Source organism: Ursus maritimus, unplaced genomic scaffold (assembly GCF_017311325.1).
Source record: "Ursus maritimus isolate PB19 unplaced genomic scaffold, ASM1731132v1 scaffold_27, whole genome shotgun sequence".
In the NCBI taxonomy this organism is placed as follows: Eukaryota; Metazoa; Chordata; class Mammalia; order Carnivora; family Ursidae; genus Ursus; species Ursus maritimus.
The window spans coordinates 21,562,459-21,572,628 of record NW_024425230.1 but is presented as its reverse complement, the minus strand read 5'-3'; positions in this window follow the sequence as shown (position 1 = coordinate 21,572,628).

Below are 10,170 nucleotides of genomic sequence, written 5' to 3'. Positions count from 1 at the left end.
GATGGCATGTTGAAAAGAGGACATTTCAGAGAGGTTAATGGAAGGATTACAAAAGTATGGGCAGGGTTCAGGAAACCAACAAGGGATGGAACTGGTAACAGAGAGAAGCTACCCTCATACTTGAGAGGGTGAAGAGGAGTGGTTATGGGAACCGCTCTCGATTCCCACCCTTCGATCTACTACTGATGCGTGCCATTGGCCAAACCCAGCTTCCTGATCCAGACTGGAGTGGACAGTGGATCTGAAGTGCCAAACAGAAAAAGTGTAATACACTCAACTTCAATTTGGCTTTAAAAATTAAGAGCATTTTATTTATTTAACAAAATTTCCTGAAGTGGGGAAGCTCCATGGTTGGTATAATTGGGGATGTCGTGGAGGACCCAAAGTCTTTCCATCTTTCTCCTCTGCCCTCCCCAGGCTAGATTCTGCCCCATCGGAAGAAGGTTGCTGCAGCTCCAGCTGCCACACTCAGAACTGACAATGATCAGCAAGAGAGAATGACTCTTCCCAGGGTCTATTTTTGGGAATGAGGAAACCTTTCTCAGAAGCCTTCCCAGGAGGTGTGTCCACATGTGTCACTGGAAGAACTTTATCCCATCTAGGGAAATGGTACTAATCAAGATTTGCCCCTGAGCTGGGACAGTGTCAGTTTCTAGGAGACGAAGGATGTGCATGGATGCTTGCCTGAAATCAAGATTCTGTTAACAAAAAAGAGGGTAGAAAGCTTGTGTGAAGGCAAACGGGGTGTGGGTGTGTGTGCGTGTGTGCAAAAACAGTAAGGCAATGATAAGGTTTCATATGTTGGATTTGAAATGAAGGTGCAGGGTCTATGCAGGCCCAATGGATGAAGATAATATGACCAGCTGAGATAGGTAAAATCAATACTAACATACTTGGACAGTAGTTGGGAATTATAATTTGGTTTTTAGAAGGAGTGCTGAAGGGGGCGCAGCCCCCTCCCCATTCAGGGGGCAGCCAAGTCAAAAACAGAAGAAAACTCCAACCAGATCGATGTCCTAATCACAGAACACAGGCTGGAGGCACATCTGGTACTACCAGCTGCATGGAGAATTATAACAGGCAAAAAGGAGTTGTCTCCATTAGTCTTTGTACAACAAAGGTGCTTTTTTCCCCCTAATGGCAGAAAAGAGTGAAGTGCTTACTAGAACTGAGAATAATTAATGCTGAGGCTGACAGGACTTGTTTAAGGGAAGAAAAAGCCTTTTAGATTTTTAAACCTAGGTAATCATTTAATGTTGTTAGCTTGAGTTAGAAGCAGTAGAGGTTTTATATTTGAAGCACAATTTAATATTTACTGTCATCAAAAGCCAGGCATGTCTAAGAAGGTATGCATTTGTAAAATTGTGGTGAGCCCAAGTCCCTCGAGGATGGCTACTTCCTTAGAAGAAAATGAGTGTCTCTCTCTTCCTGATTTGTCATCTCCAAGTAATGGGCTTGGGACTGGCATAACTATAATTTATGTTAGAGCCTTTGTAGCCCTTGAGAGCACAAGAAGAAAGACAAATTGAGAAACCTCATTTGAGGCCTTTTAGTGAGGGGGAGGCAAACAGACGGCTGTTCACATGTTGGATGAGAACAGTTTCCAGGAAATGTGATGTTATTTAAATCACTTTTAAGGCTTAGTACAGGAGTTCCGGGCTGTAACTGTGGATTAAACATGCACGTCTACATTCATTCCCTCTAAAACCCTTATTAAAACCAGTAAACTGATTTAAAAAAAAAAACCTACAGTATATCTACAAGGATGAGGACAACAGAGGAGACAACAGTAATACAACTTTGGAGGCTACACAACAGAAAAGGAACGGTGATTGTCTTAGCAGATCTAAGAAGGGACCATTCCTTAGCCAGGAGTGGGCTAAGGTGAAAACCAATTCAGTTTATACCACAGAATCCTAAAAACGAACAGCCATCAAAGAACCAGGTATCTCTGGAATTAGGAGTAAAGGAGAGTCTAAAATAATGAGGATTAGGTACAGGCAGCTTGAGAGCAGTTAGATCCCTGGATCCCTAACCTACTGCTTACCTTTGGGCTTGGTTTCCCATCAGCACACTCGTTATGACCATATTTTCGTTTAATTCTTTGAACATATTTTCTTTTACGTTTTTGAACATATTTATAATATCTTCCTTAAAGTCTTTGCTAAATCCAACATCTGGACCATCTTGAGGTCAGTTTCTATTGACTGTTTGTTGTGGTTAGTTTGGGTCATATTTTCCTGTTTTCCTGCATGTGTAGGAATTTTAGATTGCGTAACGGTACTGTGGCTGATACACCATAGATGCTCGAGATTCCGTTATCTGCTAGACCTCTAGCATCTGTTTTGTTCTCAAGTCGGTAGCAGCTTCTCTCTGAGAAGCCTCAGGCAGTCTTCCCCAACACATGTGCATCCCAGCTCTCAGGCAATAAGTCGGGACACCTGCCACATGGATTTCTGCCTCTCACGCATGGAGCAGCATCCTTTCCAGGGCCAGGACCTGTAGACTGTGTCTGCTTCAGCAGCCCTGGACTCTGATCTCTGCCTCCGCAACACAGCAGGGCATCCCTGCTCTGCTAGGACTCCAGCTTGCTACGCTGTGGTTGGAAAACTGTTCCCCAGCAGAGAGCCAAAATGATTTAGGGTATATCTCTTGAGTTCCCCTTCTCTCAGAAATCACTGTTGGGCAGAGCCTGTTGTCCAGTGCCTGAGAATGGTTGCTCGTATCTTTTGTCCAGGCTTACAGTTATTTATGGCAGGAAAGCTAATCTGGTGCCAGGATCACACATCCCTGGAACCCTCAAATGCTAGATTTTTATTTTCTTTATCTTTTTTTTAAGATTATATTTATTTGAGAGTGAGCGAGCACGAGTTGGGAGGGGAGACAGAGGGAGAAGCAGGCTCCCCACTGAGCAAGGAGCCTGACGTGGGGCTCAATCCCAGGACCTTGCGATCATGACCTGAGCTGAAGGCAGACGCTTCACTGACTGAGCCACCCAGGCACCCCTAGATTTTTATTTTCTTGTAGTATCCTCCCTCCTCCCCATCTTCATCAATTTAAGACAGTTCTGTTTATTGGCTCAGATGAGAGATGAAGCAGTAATGAAGGCAGAAAACAATACAGCAGTCCCCCTTACCTGTGCTTTCACTTTCCATGGTTTCAGTTGTCCACGGTCACTGCAGTTCAGAAGCAGATGATTCTCCTTCTGACATCATCAGAAGGTTGGCAGTAGCCTAATGCTATGCCACAGTCCCTATGCCCTTCACCTCACTTCATCTCATCACATAGGCATTCTGTCATCTCCCATCCTCGTAAGAAGTGTGAATACAGAGGGGCGCCTGGTGGTGCAGTCGGTTCAGCATCTGATTCTTGGTTTTGAGTCAGGTCATGATCTCAGGGTCGTAGGACTGAGCCCTGCATTGGGCTCTGCACTCAGTGCGGAGTCTGCTTAAGATTCTCCCTCCCTCTCCCCCTCCCCCCTGCACACACTCTCTCATTCTCAAATAAATAAATAAATCTTCAAAGGAAAAAAAAAGGGTGAGTACAGAACAATAAGGTAGTTTGAGAGGGAGGCAAAATTCACATAACTTTCATTACAGTATAGTGTTAGATTGTTCTGTTATTAGTTATCATTATTAATCTCTTAATTTATAAATGAATCTTTATCATAGGTATGTATGGATAGGGAAAAATATGGGTTCAGTACTCATCCGTGGTTTCAGGCATCCATGGGGACGGTCTTGGAAGTACCCCTGAAGATAAAGGGGGACTATTATAGTCTGAAAACAGTAGTTCCCAGAGGCCTACACCTATTAAGAACACAGGGCTTCTACAGATACATATAAAAGCTCTCAAGAAGAGGAAATATAAATGAGGAATTGATTTGTGAGAACAGTGATGAGGTGGGTTCAAGAAAGAAAGGCCTGGGGGGGGCGCCTGGGTGGCGCTGTCGTTAAGCGTCTGCCTTCAGCTCAGGGCATGATCCCAGCGTTCTGGGATCGAGCCCCACATCAGGCTCCCCTGCTGGGAGCCTGCTTCTTCCTCTCCCATTCCCCCTGCTTGTGTTCCCTCTCTTGCTGGCTGTCTCTCTGTCAAGCAAATAAATAAAAATCGAAAGAAAGAAAGAAAGAAAGAAAGAAAGAAAGAAAGAAAGAAAGAAAGAAAGAAAGAAAGAAAGAAAGAAAGAAAGAAAGAGAGAGAAGAGAGGAAGAAAGAAAGAAAGAAAGAAAGAAAGAAAGAAAGAAAGAAAAGAAAGAGGAAAAGAAAAGAAAAGAAAAGAGAAGAGAAGAGAAGAAAAGAAAGGCCTGGGGCCCTGCTTCCTGGCCAGCACCCCCAGGGAATGTGATTGCAGAGAGGGCACTACTGTCTAGGATGTCTGGGCCAGCCATGCCCCAGGCAGCCTCTCCAAGATCTCATGTCCTTAGTTGACACCGTAGCAGCAGAAAGATTCCCATGGCCCCCAAACTGGGAACGGATGTTGAGGAGAGAGTCCACTGATGGGGAGAAGACACGTGCACGGGACAGGATACTGATTTGTGACAACGGGCAAGGACGATCAGGACCGCCCACCCGTGACACACTGGCACCGTGTGAGCCTCTCGAACTTTGAAAGAAAGGAAAGAAGACCCCGAATTCCTGGGAGTAATGTGCCATCACTTTAGCCAATTGGGAGCCCCAAACATAAAATTATCTAAAAATAAAGAAAATGCTATTTATTGCAAACCTGAGTTGGTAAACTGAGATTCTTGCCATACTAGGAAAAGCCACCATTTGTAAGGACTTTATGGAGAGCTTTACCCCCATTATCTCATGTAACCTCATTCCATGTGATGGGAGTTCACTGCCTCGTACGCCCCTGATGAGTCTCCAGACAAGGCAGACGTCCCCGCCTGAGAAAAACGTAATAAAAACACTCTGTGCCAGGCATTATGCTAAGGGCCTTACGTCACTTAATCCTCACCCTAAAACTGTGAGACATGTACTACCACCTCCATTTTCCAAATGTGAAAACAAATTCAGAGTTGTCAAATGATGTGGCTTTTAGAGTCAAACCCGCCAGAAGCTTTACTTTATGTTATTTATAATCCGTGAAAGAAAACTAGATCCAGGAGTCTAATAGGAGCATCTACAATAGGATTTATAAAGTAAGTTTATTTATAGCTTAAATACACAAATTCCCTTTTATTTTCTACAACAACCATTCTCAGATTAAAGGAATAATCTTCTTGGCCAAATATTGTATTCTGGGAAGTCATTAAACAAGAACTTTGCTGTTAACATTGTTCTTTCTATTCTTTTATCTTTCTGAACTTTAGTTTGGATATTTTCCGTTGGCCTGTCTTCAAGTTTGCTAATCATTTGCCTCTGCTGTGTCCACTCTGCTGCTCAGCCCATCTGAATTCTTTATTTCAGATATTGTATCTGTCGATTCTAGAATGTTCCTTTGGTTTTCACCTATTCCAATTCTCTATCGAAATTCCCCACTTTGTCACCATTTTGTCCACTGCTCCTACTATTTTCTTGAACATTTTTATTTTTTTAAAGATCTTATTTATTCATTTTAGAGAAAGAGAGAGCAGGGGGAAGGGGCAGAGGGAGAGAGAGAGTCTCAAGCAGGCTCCCCGCTGAGTGTGGAACACAACTCAGGGCTCAATCCCAAGACCCTGAGATTACGACCTGAGCCGAAGTCAAGAGTTGGACGCTCAACAGACCCCGCCACCCAGGCGCCCCTTCATTAACATATTTAAATAGTTATTTTAAATCCTTGACATCCACAGCAGATGGGTCTACTTTTATTGTCTCATTTTTTTCTCTTGATTATCAGTCACATTGCCCTACTCTATTAGTTTCCTCTTGCTGCTATCATAAATTAAGCACAAATTTAGTGATCTAAGACAACACTGATTTATTATCTTCCAGTTCCAGAGGTCAGAAGTCCAGAACCATCTCACTGGGCTAAAGGCAAGGTGCTGGCAGTGCTGGTTCCTTATGGAGGCTTCAGGGCAGAATCTTTCTTTGTCTTTTCCAGCTTCTAGGGACCACCTGCATTCCTTGACTCATGCCCTCTTCTTCACAGAACTCCAACTTCTGGCTTCCGTCCTCACAACTCCGACTACTGACTCTGAGCTCCTGCCTCTCTCTCATAGGGACCTTTGTGCTTTTATTAGCTCCCCCCCCCAGATAAACCAGGATAATCTCTCCATCTCAAGATCTTTAATCATATCCACAAAGTCTCTGCATCCACAGGTTCCAGGAATTAGGACACACACATCTCTGGGAGGCCACTGTTCAGTCTACCATACCTGCTTTTTCTATGACTTGTCATTTTCTACTCTATGCCGAATATTGTGTATAAAACAATCATGGAAGTTGCAGTTAATCATACTTTCTCCTGGAGGGTTTACCCATCCTCTGTAAGGCAACAGAGCTCAAAGGGATGATGCCTCAATCCAATCAGGAATTGAGGTGCGGCTTTAATTAGACTCTGTCCACCTCTGTTTTTTTAATTATCTTGAGAGTGAGACCTGCATTGTGTTCGTTGCAGGCCCTTCCCTCTAGCAGGACTCCACCTTCCAAACACCAAAAGACAGCAGATCTTACTCTGCCTTTCCAGCCCAGGCCCCACACAGGCTGTCCCCTAGCCCCCACCTCCACCTCCTGGCCCCAATCTACCCAGCACTTACCAAATATCCCAAGGGGAAAAGAGCCTCATACCTAGATTCTAGCCTATAGCCTGAGTGGCCTCAACAATTCAGTGTAAACCAAGCACTGTCTTTAGCCTATGCCCAGACTTCACAAATGACCCAAGCAAAAAAAGACCAACAATCTCAGCTCACCTAGAAAGAGCTCTTCCTTCTCTGCTTCCACTGCTCTCTGATGTCTTTTAAAATATGATTTTTGTAGTTTATCCTTCCTCCCCAACCCCCAGTTGTTGCAGCAGGAATTTTGACCTATTGATACCTATTATATCCTACACAGAGACAGAAGTTCCTTGTGGATAACATTCAATATTCTAGGAGAACTTTGCAGTTATCACTGGATATCTCAAAAAGCTTCCTGCATCTTCTCAGCAAACGTAACACAAGGCAGGCTATGTCTACATAACCTTAAATTCATGTTTGTTTGTTTAAGTAGGCTCCGTGCTCAGCATGGAACCCAATGCAGGGCTTCAACTCATGACCCTGAGATCAAGACCTGAGCTGAAATCAAGAGTTGGATGCTTAACCAACTGAGCCACTCGGGCACCCCTATTTATTTTTTTAAAGTTTTTTTAAAAGATTTTATTTATTTGAGAGAGCATGCAAGCACAAGCAGGGGGCGAGGGGCAGAGGCAGAGGGAGAAGCAGGCTCCTGCTGAGCCGAGAGCCCGATGCAGGACTCAATCCCAGGACCCTGGGATCATGACCTGAGCCCAAGGCAGCCACTTAACTGACAGCCACCCAGGTACCCCTATTTTTTTCTTAAGTTTTATTTATTTATTTTTTTAGTAACCTCTACTCCCAACATGAGGCTCAAATTCAAAACCCTGAGGTCAATAGTGGCATGTTCCTCTGAGCCAGCCAGGTGCCCCTCACCTTAAATTTAATTAAGATCTTTCTCCATACGTGGTCTCTTAACTATTCTTTTTTACTTTGCTCCTGGGTGGTTAGGAATGTAAATATATTTATCTTCCTAGCACGCACTTTGAAAATTTGATATAGTTGATATAACAGGATTTGTTCTACTTAAGGTTTGTCAAATACCATTGCAAACTCTAGTTTTTGTATTTTTAAAATTCTGTATTTAATACTACGAATAGGCAACATTCTCAGATGTGTAAAAGTCAAAAGATATAAAAGAATATACAGTGAAGTCTTTCTATGATTCTTTCCCCCATTTACTCAGTTCCCATTCCATAGTAGGTATCCTTGATTATCTGCTTCTTACTTATCAGAAGATTAAATGCATTTGCAAGCAGATACATAAAAAACTATTTTCCCCTCCTTTTATTACACAAACAGTCGTGTATTATGCCCACCAGTTTGCATCTTGCATTTTTTAAGTATGAAAGGGAACTTACCAGTTCACATACTTGACCGGAGGGCAGGATCCAGGGCGTGGGAGAATCCAATCAGAACCCAGTTTCTTTCCCAGCTCTTGCCTGTACTTTCCTCTGTGATGGTTTCTTCCCAGGCTGGCGCCCTCCTCCGCCGCCTGGTGCTCCTCTCCCAGTCCCAAGATGACACCCTAACAGGCTGACAACCCACCGGAAAGGGTGCACCTGCCGGGCTCCCAGTACATTCTAGCAATGGACTCACGGGAATCAAGGGCCCATCCCTCAACCAATCACGGAGCTCATCTAGAACGGCCAAGACAGCGGGAGATGCTGATTGGCCAGGCGGAAGTCACCTGACCAATTCGGAGCTCTGGCCTTGAGAAGTCAACCGCTCAAGGGCATGGGCTGGGAGTTGGGAAGGGGTGGATATCAAGGAGCTGCTACCAGACAGGTGATAATGACAGATGTCTACTACGAAAGATGCTGTGTCGTTCGTTGTCTTTGGGGTTTTGGTTTTTTGTTTTTGGCTCTTTCATGCTTGCAGGCTGTGCTGTTATGCCTAACACATGTGCGGCTGAGGTGACATAGCCGCTAGCACTGGCCTCTTGGAAAATGCCCCAGGGTGGAGAAGGGCTACTCAAACTGTTTTCCTGGATTCCATATTTGTCTCTTTGACATCTGTTAACCACAGGGCCGAAGGAACAGCCAAAGTTGTTTACATCTCGCTTGTGATCTGCTTTTGCAAGCTCAGAAAGTCCTGTTACAAACCGTCCAACCCATCCCAAGTCTGCACCCACAGTCACCTCCTTAATATAACCCCCACATCCCTTGCCAATATTTCGCCTGCCCTAAATCAACCCAGGACTAGGAACCAGACATCTAGGACAGCCCCTATGCCCCCCAGATTCTGGAATTATTCAAACTAGGACTTTGATAAACACTCAAAAGCAAAAAAGGGGGGTGGGTGGAAATGGTCAGGGACAGACAGAAAAAAAGGTGGGGGAGCTTTACCTCCCTAGAGATACAGCTGTCTGGCTGTTCTAAAAGATTTTGCTTAAGAGGAAAAAAGGTATGTGTTGCGGAGATGGCAAGAAGGGGACAGATTAGGCTGTGGGCAGGAAAAGTCTGCTGCCTAGATGCAGGGAGGGGGTTCTTCCCCCTCCTTCTTTCCTCTTATCAGCCAGAGACAGAAACTAAAAACCACTGCTTCAGGCAGCAAGAAGCCTGAAACAGGAGAAAAACAGTAGGCAGAGAAAAAAAAGAACAAAACAAAACTAAACCCTAGCTACAGGGGGAGAAAATAAAAGGTAACTAAATAAATTATGGGTCTATATAATATTTTAACACAAATGTATAATGGATACATTACATATGTATATATGACCTCTAACTAAGAGACATTTCCTTAATTTGACCCAATTGGAAATCCAAAATTTGTATACAAAATTTGTATATACAAAAAGAATTATGTAACAGAAAGATAAAGATGGTGCTGATTGTCTTTTGTGTGTCTGCGACCCAAGTCCTAAATTAACTTTAGCATTTGCTAAAATGCACCAATTGACACAACTTCATGGTCTTAATACTGGGGCTCAAATTTTAGTTATATCTAGAGATTCCACTAAATTTAAACATCGTGCCTGCTATAATCTTAAGAAAGTAACTAAATATAAGATAGAGGGAAAAAAAGTAGGAATGTCTCACTTTAACTATAGCTTTGCCTAAATTTCCCATAGTCATAATACCCATTGTCCTAAAAATATCCCATATTGGGCACACACACTCTATAGCACAATGAATAATAAATTAAAACTAAATCTTTGGCATTTACGAATTGGCTTGATACAATGGGACTCCACGGACCCCTTAGTTAAAATAGCTATTATGGCCCAATGTAAGCTAAAACAGGGCCTTCGAGGATTAAAACTTATTATATAAAACCTAATTAACGAAGGGGTGATTATCCCTGCTGCTTCTCCATTTGACAGCCCAGTTTCACCTGTTTCTAAACCTGGACAAAATAAAGGGTGCTGTATTAGTTAGCTTGGGTTGTCAGAACCAGATACCACAGACTGGGTGACGTAAGCAGCAGGAATTGATTTTCTCACAGTTGTGAAACCTGGGAAGTCCAGGAT